Source organism: Anarhichas minor, unplaced genomic scaffold, assembly GCF_050575085.1.
Source record: "Anarhichas minor isolate MPS153535 unplaced genomic scaffold, ASM5057508v1 ptg000074l, whole genome shotgun sequence".
Classification (NCBI taxonomy): Eukaryota; Metazoa; Chordata; class Actinopteri; order Perciformes; family Anarhichadidae; genus Anarhichas; species Anarhichas minor.
Window position 1 is genome coordinate 5,737,147 of NW_027466520.1, and position 20,341 is coordinate 5,757,487.

Consider the following 20,341-nt stretch of genomic DNA (forward strand, 5'->3'; position numbering starts at 1 on the left):
TGTATATATTTTAAGTCAAAGATGTGAATACTTCTTCTGCCACTGCTGATAGTTTTACATTTGCAAAGTTTTCTACGTCTATCCCCTTCTATCACCATGCAAAGACAATTTTGCTCTTTGAAAACTGAGTGCTGTGTCTCAATCTCACTAATGATTATTTTATTGTCAGAGAGTTGTCAGTGAATAGCTGGAACCTGACCAAAGGAGGTTAGTCTATGTGTCTATAGGTGACTCACCAAGCTGTCGTCAGAGCAGGCAGTGAACAAAGCTAAGCTGCTCATACCTGTGCTGTGAGCTAAGGGATCCCTCCCAGGTCACCCTCACATGGAAACCCATACACACAAACACACAGTCCAAAACGTGTCTTTTTTGTGAGCCTGATGAAAAGTTTGCTTTATTTCTCACACACAGCGCGGGTGTGTGTGTGTGTGTGTGTGTGTGTGTGACTTTTAAAATGCTTTGCAGCCCTGATTGACTTTGATGTGTTCAGTCAGAATCGGTGAAAACAGATGGCCGAGGAGAGGGCTAACGGTGAGGCCTGTCAATCCAGGGAGTCCTCTAAGAAAACAAAGTGAAGATCTGGCTCTGGAAGAGGAGGAAACCCCTGAGCTTCTCAAGAGGCTGCTGCATTCTTGAGATTAGGGCAAGAAAAACGCAGACCACTGCTGTTAATGCCCCAGACAAAGGCGTGGAACAATTTATTAGTTAAGAATTCAAGCTCAGAGCTCAATCAAAGGCCCGTCGTCCACAATGCCAGACTTTGGGCTTTGGTTTGTTGTTTTAAGTAAATAATCATGCTTAAAAGATATGGCAAAGATGGGGCTCAAGTCCCCCATAAAGCCTGCATTCTTCCAACTGTCATCAGAATGGATTTCTGTGTGCGCTTTTATTTTCAACAAGTACATTGTTTGTCTTTTTCTTTATGAATACCATTTTAAAGAGCTTTTTATTTAACTTTCTTCCCCCTGGACCTCTTTACCTGATCTGTGGTATTTTTGAAAAGACAACTCACCTTGACGTGCAAAGAGATGATGACTTAAGCGAAAGGTAAAAAAAAGAAAAGAAAAAGCAGTAGGAACTGCTTTGGAAGTTTGCACCGATAAAAGTTGAAAAGGAGCAGGGTCGGTTCTTCAGAGCTCATGCATAAGGCGGTGGTGCTCACTGAGATAGAGCTGCAAAGACTTTAAACTAAATCATCTAAGGCACCAGTAGGAAATATGCGAGACAAACACGATGGTAATCAATACTTGAGTAAATAAAGCATCTAGAATAGAGCGAACAATTTCATGATACTGAGTCGGTTCGTACTCATAAAACGGGTCTGCGTCCATACATCACACACTGTGATATAGTGCATTGTTGTCAAATGAGTAATTGCTGTGAGATATAGATGAGAGAGGGCAGCCCATAATGGTTAATTAACAATTATGTCAGCCATTGAGATGACCAGGAGACCAATCACTTTGATAGGAGACAGTGGAGGGGGACAGAAATCAAATTATTTTATGACTTGACCCATAATGCTTCCTTAACATGACTTTAATCACTCCATGGTGGATAGGAGTCCCCCATGGCTATCTGAGAGTGAACCAGTCAGTGGAGGACGGCGAAGCTTTACTATTTGCTGTTATCTCCTGCGTCATTGCTGAGTAAGTAAGCTATAAAAGAACACAGCCATCATTACAGCTGTGTTGGTTGCTTTTTAGAGAGATGGAACTCCGAATGATTAGACATGTCCTTTGTAAATGAAATACAAATCACCCCAGGCTTTTGGTTTTACTTCATTTACTAAGTGCTACATTACCTCATACTTGGACCTAACAATGGATTTCCTATAAATCTCCGGCTAGTTGAAATGATGAAGGTGCTCACATATCACAAAATGTGCCAGTGCTTATTAGCACTTGAGAAGTTATTGATCGGGCATTTTGATTAATATCCGCTGGGGGGCTACGGTGGCATTCAGAGGCCCTTGGAGGCCTGCTGGGAAACTGGCTGGGACTTCTCACTCTCACTTACCTCCAGTTTGTGCTGACTGCCAGCCTGAGCTCTGGCAAGACGACAGCCACTGCAGCGTCTCGATGCCAGGAATAATAGGAACTCACCCTCTATTTCCCAATTCCTCACCATTATTCAGACATAATGAAAGCAGGGGAATGGCTTTGGAGGGTTTACTTATTGGATATATTGTAGGCCTATGGGTGTATGGGTCAGCACCAGGGTAGGAAAACTGTTAAATGATTGGCAATGTTGTGCTCAGAGCGTATATGGTCCAAGTCACAGTCCACAGTCCACAGTCAGGATCCTGGACTGGATCGTGTGAGATGCATTTTCAGTTAGACAATTTATTATTCATTTGAAATATGAACCAAAAAAGGTTCGGTACTATTCCATAATTCTGTGCCAGAACAACAGTATTGCAGTTTGGGTTACTTTTGGCTGAGCTGAGCATGCAGTGAGGATTTCAATGTAATGTCCCTGCAGTGTGAACCGATAACTTCTGGCATGGTTGCGCGGCCATCTTTCTCCATAATGGACAATAATTGAGCAGAATCCATCAGTAAAGCTAGAAATAGACCACCATAATGGCCATAAATTGTGCCCTGTGAAAGCATGAGCACTGAAAATCCAGCCGCCCCCGCTGCGTCTGAGAGGCACTGCAACTTCTACACATTCCCTTTCATCTTTACATTTTGACTCCATGCTGATTACATACAATGCACACCCAGTTGAGTCAAATCATATACCTTTTAAGCACAAAGTGCAGTCGATTGGCCTTTGAGGGGTGTTACAGGCACAATGTATGGCAGTAATTCTGCTAAATAAAAGCTGCTTGATTGACAACTTGACATCAAATTTGTCTGACGTAATTTCCAGATCCATCAGTACTATGTGAACACCTTGATTATATTTCTGAGATCAATCAGCACATGAAAAATTCCAATCCTTGTGCTGGAAACACCAGCACATGTTTGTCATGGCTGTGGAGAATTACACCCGCATTCATCAACCCCTGTCAATGAGGAGCTACTGTAAATGTAATTAACTTATTTCATTTTTTAAAAGAGCACCTGAATTAAATAAACAGTGCTGCTGGAGACTTCCTAAATCAGCACCAGCTGCTATTTCATCTGATTGGACGAGTGCAAAGGGCATACAGTTTGCCTGTGCTGTGGGGAATGTGTTTGTAGTGAGTCTCATAAATGCCAAGTTCTTTGGGCAATAAGAATAAATATCACAACCACTCTCTAGAATTACCACATAATTGGGGACTTTCCGCGTCTGCACAGGACCCCGCTGTCTCCTCCTCCTACTCTACATGTACTACAACGGATGAGTCCATATTTAGGTGATGAGGGGTGGGAACATAGTGGGAAGAGCCATATTTAGCCTGTCAATGCACACAATTTAAGACTGCTTCAAGACAACAACAAGAAAAAAACTGTGAGCAACTTGCATATTTTTCATATTAACATATTTTAGTGTGGGATTTTCACATATTGTATATCATTTTTCAGGTTCATGTAAAAGAGATATATGTGCTAAATGTTGTGTCCCAAACTACATAATAATTACACAATAATTGCTATTGTGTGATTTACTGTTAGTATAAATAGTAGTACATTGTTCTATTGCATGCTACTTGCAAAAACATTATTATGTTAAGAGATATGTAAATTGTCTTTATTGTCCCCAAGGGCAAATTTGTTTTCACAGCGTGCACATGTATATATGTCTTACATGAAAGACATACAGATGCACACTAAGGAAGGGTGATAGGGATAAATCCTTTGAATTCATCTGCCAAAGCGGGTCCTCTTTATTGTACATACTGTATCGTGATGGTGTACTGTGTAGTATGAACACAATACTGGACCCTGATTGGTTAAAGCAAGGCATAGGGTGGGAGATGTTGGAGTGAATGGTGACAATCAGGACAAAAGGATGACATTGATGTGCAGTATCTGGCAGTATTTTTTTCAAAAAAACTGCCAGATTTCCTGACTTTAACACCATTTCTACTTCATGTAACTAAATGACAATCAAAGATCAGTAAGGAAGCATTGGGGCACCCTGAAGGGTAAAGGCTTTAGAGTGCTTATTAGAGTAATCAGATCATGAATGGTTCAAGTCCAGCCACTGACTTTAGTGAATGTCATTCCCCATCTTTATCTCCCCTTATTTGTTGTTGACTCTCTACTTTCCATTGGCTAATAAAGGCATAAAACAGACAAAAAAACGTGAGAAAAGAAGAGGAGAAAAGCAAGCATTTCCTTATCACATATGCAATGCATTGCAACCAGACAACATCTAATCTGTCCTTCCAACCTCAGCATTCAGTATTTAGCTGTCAAACATCTGCTCTAGTAAAACAACCCCAAACAATTTGATTTGACAGAAGCAAAGCCGACCATTAAAAAAAACATCAAATCCCCGCCGTCAAAAATGACACATGTTGCTTCACCATTCAGAGGGCAAGTCATTCACCATTGCGCGCTTACTTCAAAGCATGTTGAGATTCTGCCAAACAAGCGCAGTCTCTTGGTTTCTTGTTGTAATTTTAGTGCGTGATGAAAGGTAAAGTAGCAACACTTATTTACTTGTTACTCAATGTGCCAAAGGTGCAGCCACAGATGTTTTTGTTTCCATTATCTGTCTCATCCAATCTCTTCCTCCGATCATTGGATGAATGTATATTTATGGATCTCAGCTTTAATGGTGAGCATCAAATTACTCTATGCTCATGACATAAACCCCATACGGAAAATATCTAACCATCTATTTACTTATAATCAAGATTTCCTTCCAGTAATGAGAAGTTACAGTAAATGTAACCGTTCTTCCTGCGGCACACAATGAATTTGTAACTTGTACGTTGCTGATGTGATGTTTGACTGTCACCACTTAATTGCATTTCCCATGGTGCATTCAGGGCATACTGAAGACTTTGAGAGACAGCTTGTTGACTGGTGGGGGATGGGAAAGTTGGATATTGGAAAAACTAAGATTTAAATCAAAGACAGAATCATAGGAACACATATAGACAAGGAAAACAATATTAAAATCCTGCTGATGTATGTAGAAATAGTGTCTATCGCATCTATCATGTATAATAGTCTAGTGATAAGCCAAAACAAAGTCTTCTCTCAGCGACACAATCAGTTTTTCCACATGAATTATGATTCATGTCAGAGAAATACCGCCTTTAATTTACATAAGCTCCTCCAGGCGGGACTGATCCTGAAACGTTCGCCTGAACCGTGCTCGTCACGTTAAGTGCAATGCCAGCTAACATTTCTGCATGAGTTGCATCGATTCACTCACATGTGAGGGGACACAACCGGAGGATCCAGTGGGAGAAGTGACAGGCTACTGGCTGTTTGCCTGCTCAGTCTCCACTGCCAACGTAAACAGGTGAGCTTCTCATCTTTTCACACCTCTGCCTGCTGCTGACAGAGAATCGCATGGCACAGAATCAAGAAGAAGCACATCAGAAGGTATGGACGAAAGTTTGGCCGAGTTAAAGCTAGCAAAGGTGTTTTGATAGCCTATATACGATGCCTTATCAAACTGGATATTTCAAGGACAACTTCTATGTGGTTTTGCTTGGATTATGAGAAAAAGAGCTCTTTTTCTTGAAAGGTAAATGTAAGGATCTTTTCTAGCAAGAAGAAAGCTGAAATGGAAGATCAAGGCTAGTAAAGTGCAGCGCTGCCTTGTTTACATTCCTGCATATAGTCCCACTCAACATGTCTCATTTGACACCACAAATCAATTTCAGGAGAGATGAAGTGGGGAAGAACTCATGAAATTCAAACATTTCTCTGATATATATTCCAAATCGCTTGACCTTTCGATAGGTTCAACAGCGCTACGTCAGTCACGACGAGACATCTTTGTGTTTATTCCCCCCCCCCCCCCCCCCCCCCAACATATGCCACATACTTGTGCTGAAAAACAGGCCGCAGCAGCTGCCTGCTGGGAACCCAAGATGTCATAAAAGCAGCACAATACCTGGCCATCAGAATCTGACAACCTTTGAACTGCCACTCCTCATAACAACTGATTCCGCGGAGGCTAAACAAGACGTGTCAGGCTAAACAAGCTGGCGTGTAAGCAGACATTTTCAAGGTCATGTAACACGGGAACCACAGACGAATTCTTTATTAAGACGCTTTCTGACCATGCAGAGATTTAACCACACTCACTACTGTACGTGCACACACACACGCACACTCTGCAAGGTACACTCACAACCTTACCCAGTGACTTCAAAAGGAACAAGGAGATAAAACAAAATTAATTGCAGACACATCAAGCCTCCCATGCCCTTTAAAGCTTAATTATACCTGTTGGGGTGATGAGAGACACATCACAGAACCTAGTGATTAATAAACAAACGCTGCATCCCATAAAGCGTCTGACAAGTCCCTGCTCATCGCCCCTCACACTCACAGTCTGGGCTCAGGTGGAGATGCACATATCAAAGTGTATCAAACAGGAATGAAGTTAGTCCTACCTTGGCCAGAGCTTAACCCCCCCCCCCCCCCCCGCCCTCCGCCCTCCCTGGCCTCATCACTTGGCCTTCGTTGCACTCTTCCTCCTCCACCTGTCCGACTGAAGGCTGATGAGAGCATCATCCAGACACGTGCTTCAGAGCACCAGTCTCAGTCTTTCATCTTTCAGTGCCAGGCCCGGATCACTCGACTGGGGCTTTGTACCTGCCGACGTGGTAAGTGTCACGTTTGCCGGGGTTTTGTAAACAGACACACCTTTTGTGAAAGATGATGTGAATGAGATGAAGTTACTAACTGCTGGAGCTGTGCGGCTGTTGCTGAAGGAAGGGGCTGACCCGAGGCTAAGGGCATATTAGATTGCCCCGTCTTGAAAGGGGTACGTGTCGAGTGAGCGCCGGCACAGTGAGCACTTACAAGAAGTTGTCAAAACTCAGGAAACGCCAGCAGTAAGACTTCCATCAGTGGCAGTAGAGCTGTAAAGGTGCGGGATGATTTTTCCTGCCAAACATTTAAGCAAAACTGAGTGCTAATTACCTCTATGATTTACTCAGTTATCATCTGGGCCCTCTGGCTTTATTACAGTGATGGAAAAATGTCATATCTCATATCTCAATTAAAATCCCATTGCAACGAAGAAAGTAGCTCAGATCTTTCAGTATTTGATTTATTTTTATTTTTATGCACAGGTGTACACTATTACTACAAATGTGCCCATATGAACTGGAAACAGTGAATAAATGTAACATTAACCGAAAAGACAGACATAATGAGGCAGTTAGACCCAACTGTTTGTTGTTTTGTCAGACTTTTGGTATTTCCTAAGCTCCTCACCAGTCAGTGTTATTACGCTACGCTTCTTGCTCTAAGCTGCTTTAGCCAAACAAAATGTGATTTAGCCTAATCATTTCACTCAGACAGAAGTTGGTATTGTTTGGGGTGTTTTTCCACTTCTTTTCCACGTTGTTGCTATACTTAAGCTACATGTGCTAAAGTTTAAGACACAGCACGCTGAATTTCCACGTAGTAATGCTCAAGGTGTCATTTAAAGACAGCACAAATACCGACACTAACAAAGGGATTAATGAGTAGCTTTTAATCTAAAGCAATGCACTTACATGCAAATTCTTTAAGGCTGCACTAATTAATACTTTTATATTAAGAATAGATCAAGGGTGAGATAATTATCACAAGACTCTGCAGGTCCCCTCAGCTCTACAGAACTTATAGCATCTTTAATTAAGCTTGTTTTGGTTTCACAGCACACAACTTTACAGTTATGGTTCACAACACTAACTATTTGCTATGTAAAGATATAGTGGAGTAATGTCTACCTGAGTCGCTCTCCCTCTGTGTGCTGTTATCCGAGCTTCTCTGTACTTTGTTGACGTAGCCGGGCCGGTGGCGTGTGCCTTTTAGTGCATGTTAGTGCATGTGAAGCATGATTGTATGATGCTCTACAATGTGTACTGAGTGCTCCAAGAGACAAGCAAATAAGACATTTTCAAATGCATCACAAATGATCTAACTGATAAATCCACTCCCACTGTTGGAGTTTAGCTTATTTGGGCTTCAGCTAAGGTTGAAAAAGAAACTAAACTAAATTAAATATTTTACATAAGCCACAACATGTAAGCTCAACTAATTATCTAAAGTGAAACATTTGCAGTTTAAAAATACATCCTATAAGCCCTTTACGAAGGAAATTTAACTTTGCTGAGCTATAAAGTAAGCTACATACTAAAGGCTATTAGGTGTCACATGACAGCTACTGTCATAACGACTGGCTATTAGGAGAGCCTGTGCGTTGTGCTGCTGGGGACTGGTGAAAGACTTGGACCAAATGAAAGGGCTGACAGAGACACTAGGAGTGCGGTATAGTATAAATGATCATGCCTTACCATTGATTTAACTAATGATGAGTGCTCCAAGTGCAACAATAGTAATTTTGTCATAAAGCTGTCAGCAGTTAATCAATCTGTTAAGGGTTTCCTCCTTCAATGTAAGATTTATTAAATGTTCATGCAGGCTTGTCCAGGCTTGCCCAGGTCTGCCTCCAAAAAGCAAGTCTAGAAGAACTTTGATGTTCCTATTTGTCACATTATTATTACATACTAGCTATTTACTGAATGGTGAAGAATTAAGATGACATAATTGGGCATTTTTTCACCAGTTGACAAGACAATTTATGTTTCCTCTATCACCTGTGTGATGATTTATTTTGTTTGTTTGAGCTGGTTTGTTTGAGCTCCTCAGGCTGTGTCTTGTGCAGCCAAGACTTGCACAGTAGATGCCTAAAGGTCTGGCCTGCTGGTACACCTGCCAACAATAGGAATTTCCCCAATTTTAACAACTCTAACACAAAGTGAGGTTTTCTCTAAAGATTTAGCCTCATTGTTTCCCCTTTTTCATGCTCCTGAAGAGTCTGATCGATTAACTAAACCATCTTATTCTCCTGTGATTAATGTAAGGAACTGTTATTTTCTCTGAAAGTTTTTAAATATTTCATTAACATTGTGGTCTCCATATATTTAAATCACAGCACAAATCACCTCTTTTAATCCAGTCTTTACAAAACGACAAAAAAGATGGTTCATAGCCTTTTCTGAGAAATGGCATTAAAATCATTATTGGTTGCATTTGATGACAGCCTAAGGCTAACAAGGGTAACAAGGGTACAATCAAGGCACTTCCTGAAGTTTAGGCGTTGTCACGCTGTCTGGCAACCGCACATAACATCCCGTAAAAAACACAATTTCGTTTTTTTGTACAGATTAAACAAACAAGATGCACCATTTTTAATTAGAGAGCTTTGTGAACCTTTGGACAGAGCAATGCTAGCTGTCTCCCCCTTGAGCTAGTCTGAATGCTAAGCTAAGCTAATCATGGTGCTGGTTGTCGCCTTATTGAACGGACAAATATGAGAATGGTCTCAATCTTCTCATCTAATTTTCAATAAGAAACTGGAAACGTTTGCATTTAAATGAATACGTGCCCTGCAGATGTGAAGAGCACTTGAGCTGTAAACTGCATATAGAATATGAGAAATTATTCATTTTTTGTCTGAACCCTTTTGAGAAGAAGCAGGATTTTTTCTCACACAGTCATCATCCGAACCGCTCATTACACGAGGTAAACATCATAAAATCCCACAGAAAAAGTGAATCTTAACTAATATTTATATTGATGTATGAAATTATTGTTTTTGCTGTCAGTGCTTTGCTTCTGGTGCTTTTACTCTGCCACTTTGAAGTCAAATATTAAAGTGCTGTTTAATTAATGTGGTCATGGGTTGTTCACATATTGCCTTCCGACTGTAGTCAGCTCCTCTTAAATACATAGCCAGGGCTGTAATTTTTACAAGTCAAGGCAGAATGCACTCTAAATACAGTATCATAGTTTCAAATGGCTGGGATAACCATTTCATTTTGTATATGTCACCATTTGATATTCAGTCAGCCATCCTTTCTCTCATAGAGTGGCACGGTATTATTAAAATGTATAATCATAGATTTTGTGAATGAAACGACTCACTGTCGAGTCAAAATGGTAGGTGTGAAGCATTTACTTGGAGTATTTTAGACACGGCGAGCCTCAAGGTGTGAATGTGTCTTTTTAAAAGCATTGGAATAAACAGAAACACGCTGATAAATAAGCTGATATGAAGCTAATGGGAAGCTAGCTCTCTAATTGCAACAATACATTATATTTTACAGTGTTTGAATGTGATATTTGTAATTATACTGAATGCACAGCCTGTTTTTTTGTCTGTTGTTTTATCTCTATTTTTTTTTATCTCTGTCATGTGTCTCTATATGTGTCAAATCTATTCCTTAAAGCGGCCTATAAATACACCTGCTTTGACATGATTTGGTTCAAAATAACCTTATACAGAGAACAAATGTTCGGCTTTTATGTGTTTCTAGTGTATTGAAATCTGCAGCATCAAAGCTGAAAGCGCCGAATCTCCAAAGCGAAGGCCCTCGTGAGTCGAAGGCTCTTCTGTCGCTTATTAGGTTTTGTCTGCAGATCTCGTAGTACAAGCGGATGATGAATGGTAGGGGGAACACTGCCGGTAGCTGGGCGCAGACCACCACAAGCTGCCCTCTGTGTCTCCTCCACCAATATGAAGCGCTGTGGTGTTATGAGAACAGGATAGCTCTTGAGACGCTCGCCTTTCACTCCTGAGATGGTGCGTAAATAGAGCAGGAGCCGACAGATGGGCCTCAGCAAACTGGTCCCGTTGACCTTTCAACCCCACTGTCCATCACTCCCCTCGTCTCTATAAGAAAATGCAGTGGAATTCCAAGGAGATTATCATCCTTTATGTCCCTTGGTTTGCTACCCGTTGTGGGCGGTGAATATACAGAAGACACCAGGAAACGCGGTGCACATTCCCAGGATCCTTGCACCGGAGCAGCATGAACACAGGCTTCTGCTAATGTACTCGGTTATGTAAAAGTTCAAACACACAAAATCATGCAATCTAATGTATGATTAAGTGATTTGGGTATGATTGTAATCTGAAAATGAACATTTTGTTCCGTCTGAATTGCCGATTTGAAGTGATGTCCCACACATAGCCACCCTATTGCCTGTCCACACAAATAGTTTGACTTCACTTCATGCTGCAAACTCGCATTGTTAGTCATATTATTACGTCGTGGGGCTCAGTTTTGACGCACATTCAGCTCACTTCTGTTCTGCCACTGTTTACCTGTTCACATCATGTGTATTGAGTGAGCGGTAATGAGAGAGTCGTCTGTCTGAGTGAGGGATTTGAACGTGTACGGTGAGACAGAAGAAAGAGGAGACTAGCAATTTGGAAAATTATCACTTGAGATTGCCTGAAGCAATACTTTTGTATATTCTTGTTCTTATCTTCAACCTGTTTCCTGGTATAAGCAGGACCTGCCCAAGGTTTTAGGGAGTTAGAAGCTACTGTCGGGAGCCTATTTCATTCATAATTTTCTCAGTAGAATATTTGCTTGGCTTCACTTTAGTGTGGCACACTGTACACACACACACACACTATAGTTTTCAAATGCCCAAAACAATATACCTCCATGGACAGTCAACGGCCACACATGACAACTATCTGAGCAAAACAAACCTCCAATACCAGACATATAATAACGTGATGGCATCCTTCTTTTCAAACAAACAATACAAATAAACAGTAACATGACTCGTATATGTTTTCTTTGCACAAGGCTCCATGTTCTGTGCTTCTTACAAAAGGTTATATCTTTTTATGTTTTGGCTTTGGATATAAGCAGTTTTCCAGTTCATGTGACTTGTACAAATGTGTTTTGACCTCTTTAGAAATCAGGAAGTTTCCTTACTTTGGCAATACACATATTAAAACGTCAAACCTCTGCTGAAATGAACACTGCTACTAATACCACAACTTTGCATCCAGCTCAATGTGACCTACTTTTGTAAATGAACAGTCCTTTTTCTCAGGTGCATCTGTTAATTAGTTGACCCTGTATGTCAGCGAAGTAAACATTCGTGTAGCAAAGTTTAGGCTGTTGCTGATCCTTTGCATTCCTCGTTGAATTTTAATCTGCGAAACAATTCAGTATAAGCTGGTCAGGTCAGCATTGTTGGTTGTTTTCCATGCCAACTGCTTGGAATTAAACTTCTGAGAAATGAACGATTGATGCCGTTACATTGCACGCTCATAACTTGCTGTTTACCTTCTTTTTCCAAACTAAAACGAGCGTCTGAACCAGACAGGACAGATGTTACAACTGTGAGCCTACTCAAGTTTACTTTCCCAACATTATGCTCATATGATATTTGCAGTGCTCATACTCATCCCTCACTATCAATATATTTCATGCACCCCCTCAGGAGGAGCATTCAATCACATAGTTTTGAAGGAAAGCACACTTACTTATATAACAATGCTGATTAACAGAACATTTCCCTTTTGTAGACGACCACAAAGAGCGACTCTTAGCGTCTCTGTGGCTATGTCACCACACAGCTTGGGCCCCATTCATGTTTTTCCCATGTTGCAATTTACTCACTGAATTAGGCTTGGACCAAGAAAAAGTGTTTCAGTCCCAATTATCATCTGGCAAGGAGAAGAGGCGGTCTGGGGTGGGGGGTGAGATACTTAAGCCTTTTCACTAGTGCTGCCTTGTTTCCCCTGTTCCTCTCCTTGAGAGAGTAATGTGTTTCCTCACACAAAAGGAGGATCTTCAGAGATATGCCAAGAGTCTGGAGAGTGTGTTTGCTGGACCTGTGAAGAGACCTCTTTAGGAGGCTTTGAGGACAATGGAGCATGGGCACCGGCCGTGGTTTACTTTGTCCACGCCAAGCATTTCACACGCACCCAGGGCAACAGCCGGTCTGAGCAAAGGCACAACATTAGTCTGAGTTATTGAAAAGGTCTTTTTCATCTTTGTCACCCAATCAGTGCAATGATCGCTCTGAGGGAGTTATGTTTGACCAACCTTTCTTTTTTTTCTTTTTTTTTTACTTCTTGAGACTCTCCACATTCTTTACTTACAAGCTGCTTTTTGGTTTCATTCCCTCTTTTTTAAAAGTCTAAAGCTAAACCAAACTACTAACAGCGGGATGTTATTTTGCAGCTAACGCTGCTTCCTGTGTGTTTTTGTTTCACTCATTCATATCGAACAGTAATCAAGCAGAGGGCGTGATGCAACAGTGTGTGAAAATAAAAATAATCAACTCAAAGAGATGAAAGCATGGATGTAAATAACGCTGCAACGTATTCTGAAATATTTGTAATGGTCAGTACACTGTAGTCTATACTGCAGGTTAGCAGCATTAATGTTTGAAACAGGTTACACTGCAACTACATGTATTTAAATAGCACAGTAAGTTGCTATATGATTACATTTTGAGTTAGGTAAGTACTACTTATTGTTTCGTAAAATATGCCTTTGGTTTAATTTGGTAAAAGTCTAACAAATACCCTCTGAATTTGAAGAGCATACTAACTTTGAAGAGGACCAAAAAAGGCCTTATGAATGATCTACAGCAGAACTAGAGGAGACACCCAATACATCTTCATTATAGCTGAAGTTTCCCATCTCTCCTGCGCCTCCAGTCTCAGCCTGCTCCGTTTGCTCCGTCACATTGTTCATATCTCAATAGCCAGGCCCTTGTTGCTATAGCAATAGGTGGAGCTGACGAGGGCCCAGGTTTGCTCCTGATTTAAGTAAACGGCACCTTGCGGTTTCTTCAACAGTCTCTACAATATTTATATATTAGGGAGATAGAATGGACAATGTTGGTGCATGCATGAGTGCAAAAATGATTGATTTCAGGGGAGGCAAATACATTTAAATCACATAGAAGTGACTTTGAAATGTACACCTTCCATGTATGGACGTAGCATAAGCAACAGCAACATGCTCATTTAACTTTCCGTGGATAAAATGCACGAATATTATTAAAATTCTGTTGTTTGGACTGCAGTTCCTTATTGGGAAACAGCTTTAAAACAATTGAAAGACATTCTGTTCTGTCTTCAGTTGTTTTATTCTTAAAATCGAAGGAGTTAAATTATTAGGATAAATTGGCCGCGTCATGATATTGTCATTGATTATCATGCATTTTGTCAGAGCTGAATATAACTGATCAACTGATTGTTAAACATGATGAATCATTAGTTAATTATAATGTATGTATTTTTAGAATAATTGCAAATTTGTGGAGTTATGAGGATGTTATAAATAATATATTATCCTTTTGTGCTTTTTGTTAAATAATTGAATTAATGAAAATTGCTTTGCTATGTCCCTTTGAATTGTATCATGATTACTTACTTTATATTATCCTTGCAGATAGAAATGTAACGATTATACAGTGCACGATATTGGCTGTGCAACAACACACACACCTGTGCATCAATCACTTGAGACAACCCATAAATACTTTGTTATGGACAAGAACCTGATAACGGTGGCAGCATAGCGCTTAAGAAAACACCGACTCTGTTCAGCATTTCAACCAATGTTGTGTTAAATATTAATCTCACACACTTTGAAAGCAGCATTCCTGTGAGATCACAGTCGAGGCAACTCGTGGAATGCAACGTTAAGTCCTGAAACTGTACTTCCTGGCTGTGAGCAGAGGCATGCTGGGAAGGCCTTACAGATACCTTTTACCCTCCGTCTCTCAACAGGTGGCTCTCCCTTCCTGATCCCTAAATTACTGCTCTTCTGTGAGACCCTCCATAAGGGATGGGTTTGACAAATAAGATTGCCGTTGCTGTATTCCCTCTTTGATTTAAGTCAACAAAAGCATCGTGACAGCTCGCGCTGACATTTGGACTTTGGCTTTTGAAGACCATTGAGTTCATGAGGTGAAGGTGTGACTGTATCCCGTACCCAAACAAATAATAGTCGAACCGATCACATGTTACAGGTCTTGAGCAAGCATGTGCAGGCAGATCTGCGGTAGTCCTTGTGAAATATCTTGATATAAGCCCCACTTGCTAGACCACATAATTAGCTTTTGACCTACATTTCTCCCCAGGCTTTTTGTGCATGAGCTTCAGGTCAGCTTGTCCACGATTGTGACTCGACACTTCGAGGAAAACTTGATTTTTTGACCAGAACTAAAAAAGCCCAAGTCATTGACAAATGTCTCGCAGTGTTTGCCAAACAAAAATGTAACCTTTTCACAAGTAACAGCTGTTTATGGTTGTGTTGCCTCAAAGCAAATTGAGAGGGCGTTTGTGCATGACTCACTCCAATTGTAAATGCTAAAAAGATAACTTCGTAACATTGAAAATCCTCCTTTGATGATGTGATGGTGTGGGTGGACAGGTCCTTGAATAGTGTTCCACTGTGTGAAGTTTGATTTTTAATGAATTGTCTGAATAAATATGTTCCTTCTAATACTGTGCCTGACAAATCATAGAATGAACGTGTAAAATGACACAACATAACATAACAAGACACAACATAACATATAAAACATAACAAGACATCATTTAATATACATGGCATAATGTACTATAACATGAAATAAAGTGACATGACATTTTCACCACATGAACTGTCTAAAAAGACAAATGTCATCTTGTGACATGACTCATGTGACATTCCATTTCATGACATAATGCTGCGTTCAAAATAGCATAATATGCATTACACAATCAATATGTGTGTTATCGTTCAACATACTTTTGTGAATTTTAAATATAATATATTACGCCTAGCAAAGTGGAGTCTTATACTTACGCTTACAGTGAAGCGTTACAGAGCTGTCCACCATTGCCTGTTACAAAAGTTGCCGTCGCTGCCGCATTGCATTGTGGGATATGTAGGCCGGCGTAGTGTCCAGTGTTTTGATACTTTAATATTTCACCTGAAATAGTATCTAATTCAGGTACTACTGGTTTCATACGAAGGTTTCTGTCACACACTAAAAAAAAATCTTACATACTGTTTTAGGGGACTAAATAGCATGTATAGATTCACCAATGACAGAAGAATCTTTAATGATGCAGTGTTTCTGTTAGTATCAGACACATATTTTTGGATTCTCGGATTGACGTAAAACTGTTAATTTCTTATATAGTTTGTACAGCAAATGATACGATAAAGACATTTCTTCTTGGGTAAAAATGTGTTTTCTCTTTTTCTGAAACGTCACCCCGTCCCTCAAAAAAACCTGAGCAGTAACTCCACTGCAGAAGTGAGCAGGAGATGTAGCTTGGGTTATTGCGTTTCTGTGATAATTAAGAAATTCATGATGACACTTGACTATTCACCATGAAGCTCAGCCTACTTTCTTATACCTAGCTTGTGCAATAATCTATTTATGCGAGAGAATGCTGATCGCCTGTGTAATCCCGGGCGAAGTTCTTGTGGTGAAAGAGGATGCAGGCTTTACAGCAGATTAATGCCATGACGATGTGTTCCGCTGCTGATGAGAGCGGGCTAAGCACTTTCTTTATGGACGGTGGAAATGTTTGGGTTCCCTGCACAGAAGGACGGGGGGGCCACAGGGTGACATGCGTTGCAGAATTCATACTGTTCTTAATGTTCTCACCGTAGAGAATAAAGGATTTCAAAAAAAGAAAAGACAAAGTAATTCAGGCCTCTTTTGTATAAAATCCTCCCAACAGCTACTCAGCCCATGATTTCATTATCAGTCCGACTTACACTAATCCTCTCAGAGTGGAGTTGGCCCTTGTTAGATGTCTATACTTGGGTATAAAAAAAACCTGGGTGTCAATGGGTAAGAGGGATGGGAGTGACCAATATCATTATAGTTTACGTGTGTGTCTGTGCGACTGTGTAATTGTGCATGTTTGCAAATGAGCGTAGATATGTGTGTGTGTCTGTGTGTGTGTGTGTGTGTGTGTGTGTGTGTGTGTGTGTACGCGAGCATGTGGGGGAATGCTGGATGTTGGAGATCATCCCCAGACGCTCAAGACTGTTTTGATTTCCCACTTCATGGAGAACGTGAGAGTAATCCCCTCAGGATTCCCCCTCTAGAGGTCTTTAGCTGCCATAAGCCACCATTCAACAGGCAAAACCCAACATGGGCTTTATACAGCCTGCTGGTATTACTGGATGATTGGGGAGGGGAGAAGGCTTAATCTGCCCTGGTGGCTAACCTGTCGCTGAAAGGAAACCTGCGGGGAAGCCATGCCATGAGACTGGTGGGCTGACAAAGTATACTGTTCATCCTCATGGCTACACTGAAGGAAACCTGGGCAGGATTTGTAAAGTGGAGGGACTGAATTATAAAATACTCAATTTGTTTCTTCGTCAAAAGTTTTTGAGCTTTTCATCAAAGCATCTTACAAATTAAAAGTAAAGGCAAGACAGCAGTTACAATTCTTCATACTACTAAAAACACAACGCAGCATTAAAGCAGTGTGTTTAGATACGGTGGTGCTCTTTTCACTGTGGATGCTGAACGTCCATGAGGCTGAAAGACTAAGCCCTTATAATTATGCATCTTTTTTTTTACTTATATTATTTGCACATGGTGTGCTTTTTGCAGATGTTAGTCCATACTTTTCTAAAAGTAATACATTGCTGTTTATGTTGTAATATATGTTGTAAAACTGATTTTTTTATTGATATTTCAAAGCAATGAGGCATAAAATATTACATTAATCACATGACCTTTGTGAGTTGATGACTGCTAATACTGCAGAACACTTTGTGATGATATAACTGTCTGCTCAGTTAGAGCTCTTCATAAATAACATTGCAGTTAAGTAGTGTAGTATTGAGATATATCCTGTCTACTAAACATAGTCACCACTTTAGACTTCATGCGTGATGTGAATCAGAATCCGCTCTATATTAATTATGTGTATTCAGGTCCATAAAAGTGGGGTACATCACAGGAAAGCACCCTGATCCTTCTACATAGATTTAGTGGCCATAGATCACTGGCTGACATTTCTTACTTAGGATGTAATCCTTAAGCAGCAGTATATATGAAATATGACATGGCGATAATATTTATCTGGCATTGCATGTTAATGTGTTTGCCAAATTCTCCTGCCATTCAAGTAAATCCAGATGCTACACTAACTCCCTTTTAAGTGCTTGATCTGAAAGCAAGTATTGTTAAGAATAATAACATGGATGTGGGACGGATAACACTGACAAGGAATTAGGTGACCTGAATGTGATGCAGTAGCACGCCCCTCCTTTCCAGCCAACAGATTCATGTCACATTGCACATATTGGCGGATTACTGGCTAGTTTAAAGAGCTTAAGATGAGTTCCTCTGGTGTGTGATCAAGTCTGAGCGGTGTGCCTTATAATGCACCGCTAAGAAGAAAAGGCCCTGTCACACTGGCTTCTCCTTCCTTCTATACTCTCAAGGTCTCTCGTCATTTGACTGTCTGAATGGCTTTGTGTGACAACCGTAGCTGCGCTGCAGTGATTGCAGCCAAGCCACATGGTGTTACCATGGAAATGGCACTCAGGTTCCTCCTATTGTGCGATGCTTTGTGGCAATCTATAGCAGGCCTACCTGCAATACATGTATTCGCGGCCGCAGTTCATTTGCAGATGAATACTTAAAGCGTGAAAATAGGGAACGCGGCACATGCTGACTGGTATATTCAGTGTGACGTCGTTTGAAACATTTAAAGGGTCAGTTCACCCAAATTACAAAAGAGGAACATATTTTATCACCGCAGATAGTTTTTTTTTCTTTACTTGCAGAGATATCCGCCTCTGAGATTCCTGCCTGGAATTTGTAGTGCTCACCGTGTTGACAAATGAGATTTAAAGAAATTCATCAGCAGCATCTATTCCAGCTAAAGTGTCCCTGCAACTCTGGATAGTATCCAAAATATTTCTTCAGCAGCGAGCAGCTCCTTTTCACAGAATGTATTTAACTCAAGTTTGTCTCGCGAAATGTTTTTCATGACATCAGATAGTTGCTGTGAATGTCTCACAGAGGTACTTCTATTATTATCATTATATATTTTGATCTTATGACCTAATACCACCTACCACCAAAATTATTCCAGCGATATATCCTAGAAATTACATTTTGGCAAATATGTTTTGAATATTTAAACTTTTTTCTTCCTAATGCAAGTCGTACGGAGATGGTCGGGGTGGATGCATACAAAGTGTAGTAGACCCTGACACAACAGATTGGGGCTTTACATTTTAAGTCCCACGTGGTTCGGTTTAGGCAACAAAGGTTTTAACATTACGTTTCTCTCAAAATCTACTCGCTTTTGCAAATTAATAATATATAAATACAATTTATCAGGGTGGCACAGAGGTACTAATATCATTTGCTTTGCTCCTATGACCGTATCAAAAAATATTGAAGGGACATAATCACTGTTATTTAAAAACAAAATGGAAAAAAACTTTATTTGCATTTCTGACGGTACTTTTGTAGCTACGATTTGTCTGTTAGCCATTCTTTATATTTAAATATTGCTACAGAAAGAAATGCATTTTATTGCTATTTTCTATTTCACGCATTCCCTTCTGTTGGAAAGTAAACGACAGTTGGAAAAGGTAATGTACGATTTGAATCAAAAGGTTTGTTTTGCATATTCCCTATATCTTTCTTAATCATTCAAATAAATTCAAAATAAAAGAGTGTAACTTCAGTGAACATGATTGTTTGGTTAAGATGGGCGCATCAATCCTTTAAGTAGTAGTGACGTACGTTTTCAAGTGAAAAATGTTCAGCTATGGCACATGACTGAGTCCAAAAGCCGGATACAATGTTAATCATTTGCATTCCAGACGGTGTGAATATTTACTTCAGGTCTGAGCGATGCGTCACCGGGACGGACACCACAAACCTGAACATGTCATCGTTGACGGCCTTAGAAATCATCACTGCGATACTCAACATGATCGTGAATTGGGCAAAGCTCTGTTTGAAGTTGTCTGTGGGGGTGAGACGGCTGAGGGACAATTATCTTGTATGTCCTCAAGAGGTCTGGCATTGTGGAGGAAAGGCTGAGTAAAAGAGATCAGAGCAGGAGGGTACACACAGAAGTACATCTGAGGGCTTCGTAGATCCCAGGTATTACCAACTGTCTGAATTAACAGGATACACATACTTCACTAAACAGTCAACATGTCACGTCTTAGCAGTGTTTGGCTTCACCTATGAGCCAAAATTCTTACATGAAGCCCCGTGAGCCCCTTGCTGTTTCGCAAGCTTAGATGAGGTCTTAAGCCTCAACAGAAGATGAATGCCGAGTGCTAAATTAATTTGAGGCATTTTCTTTTGTGCGCTGACAAAAGCGACCAGGTTGGTGCTGGTTTCCATAGCTGATGACAGATCATTGGGCTGCAGTGTTTGCCCAGGTGTCAGGC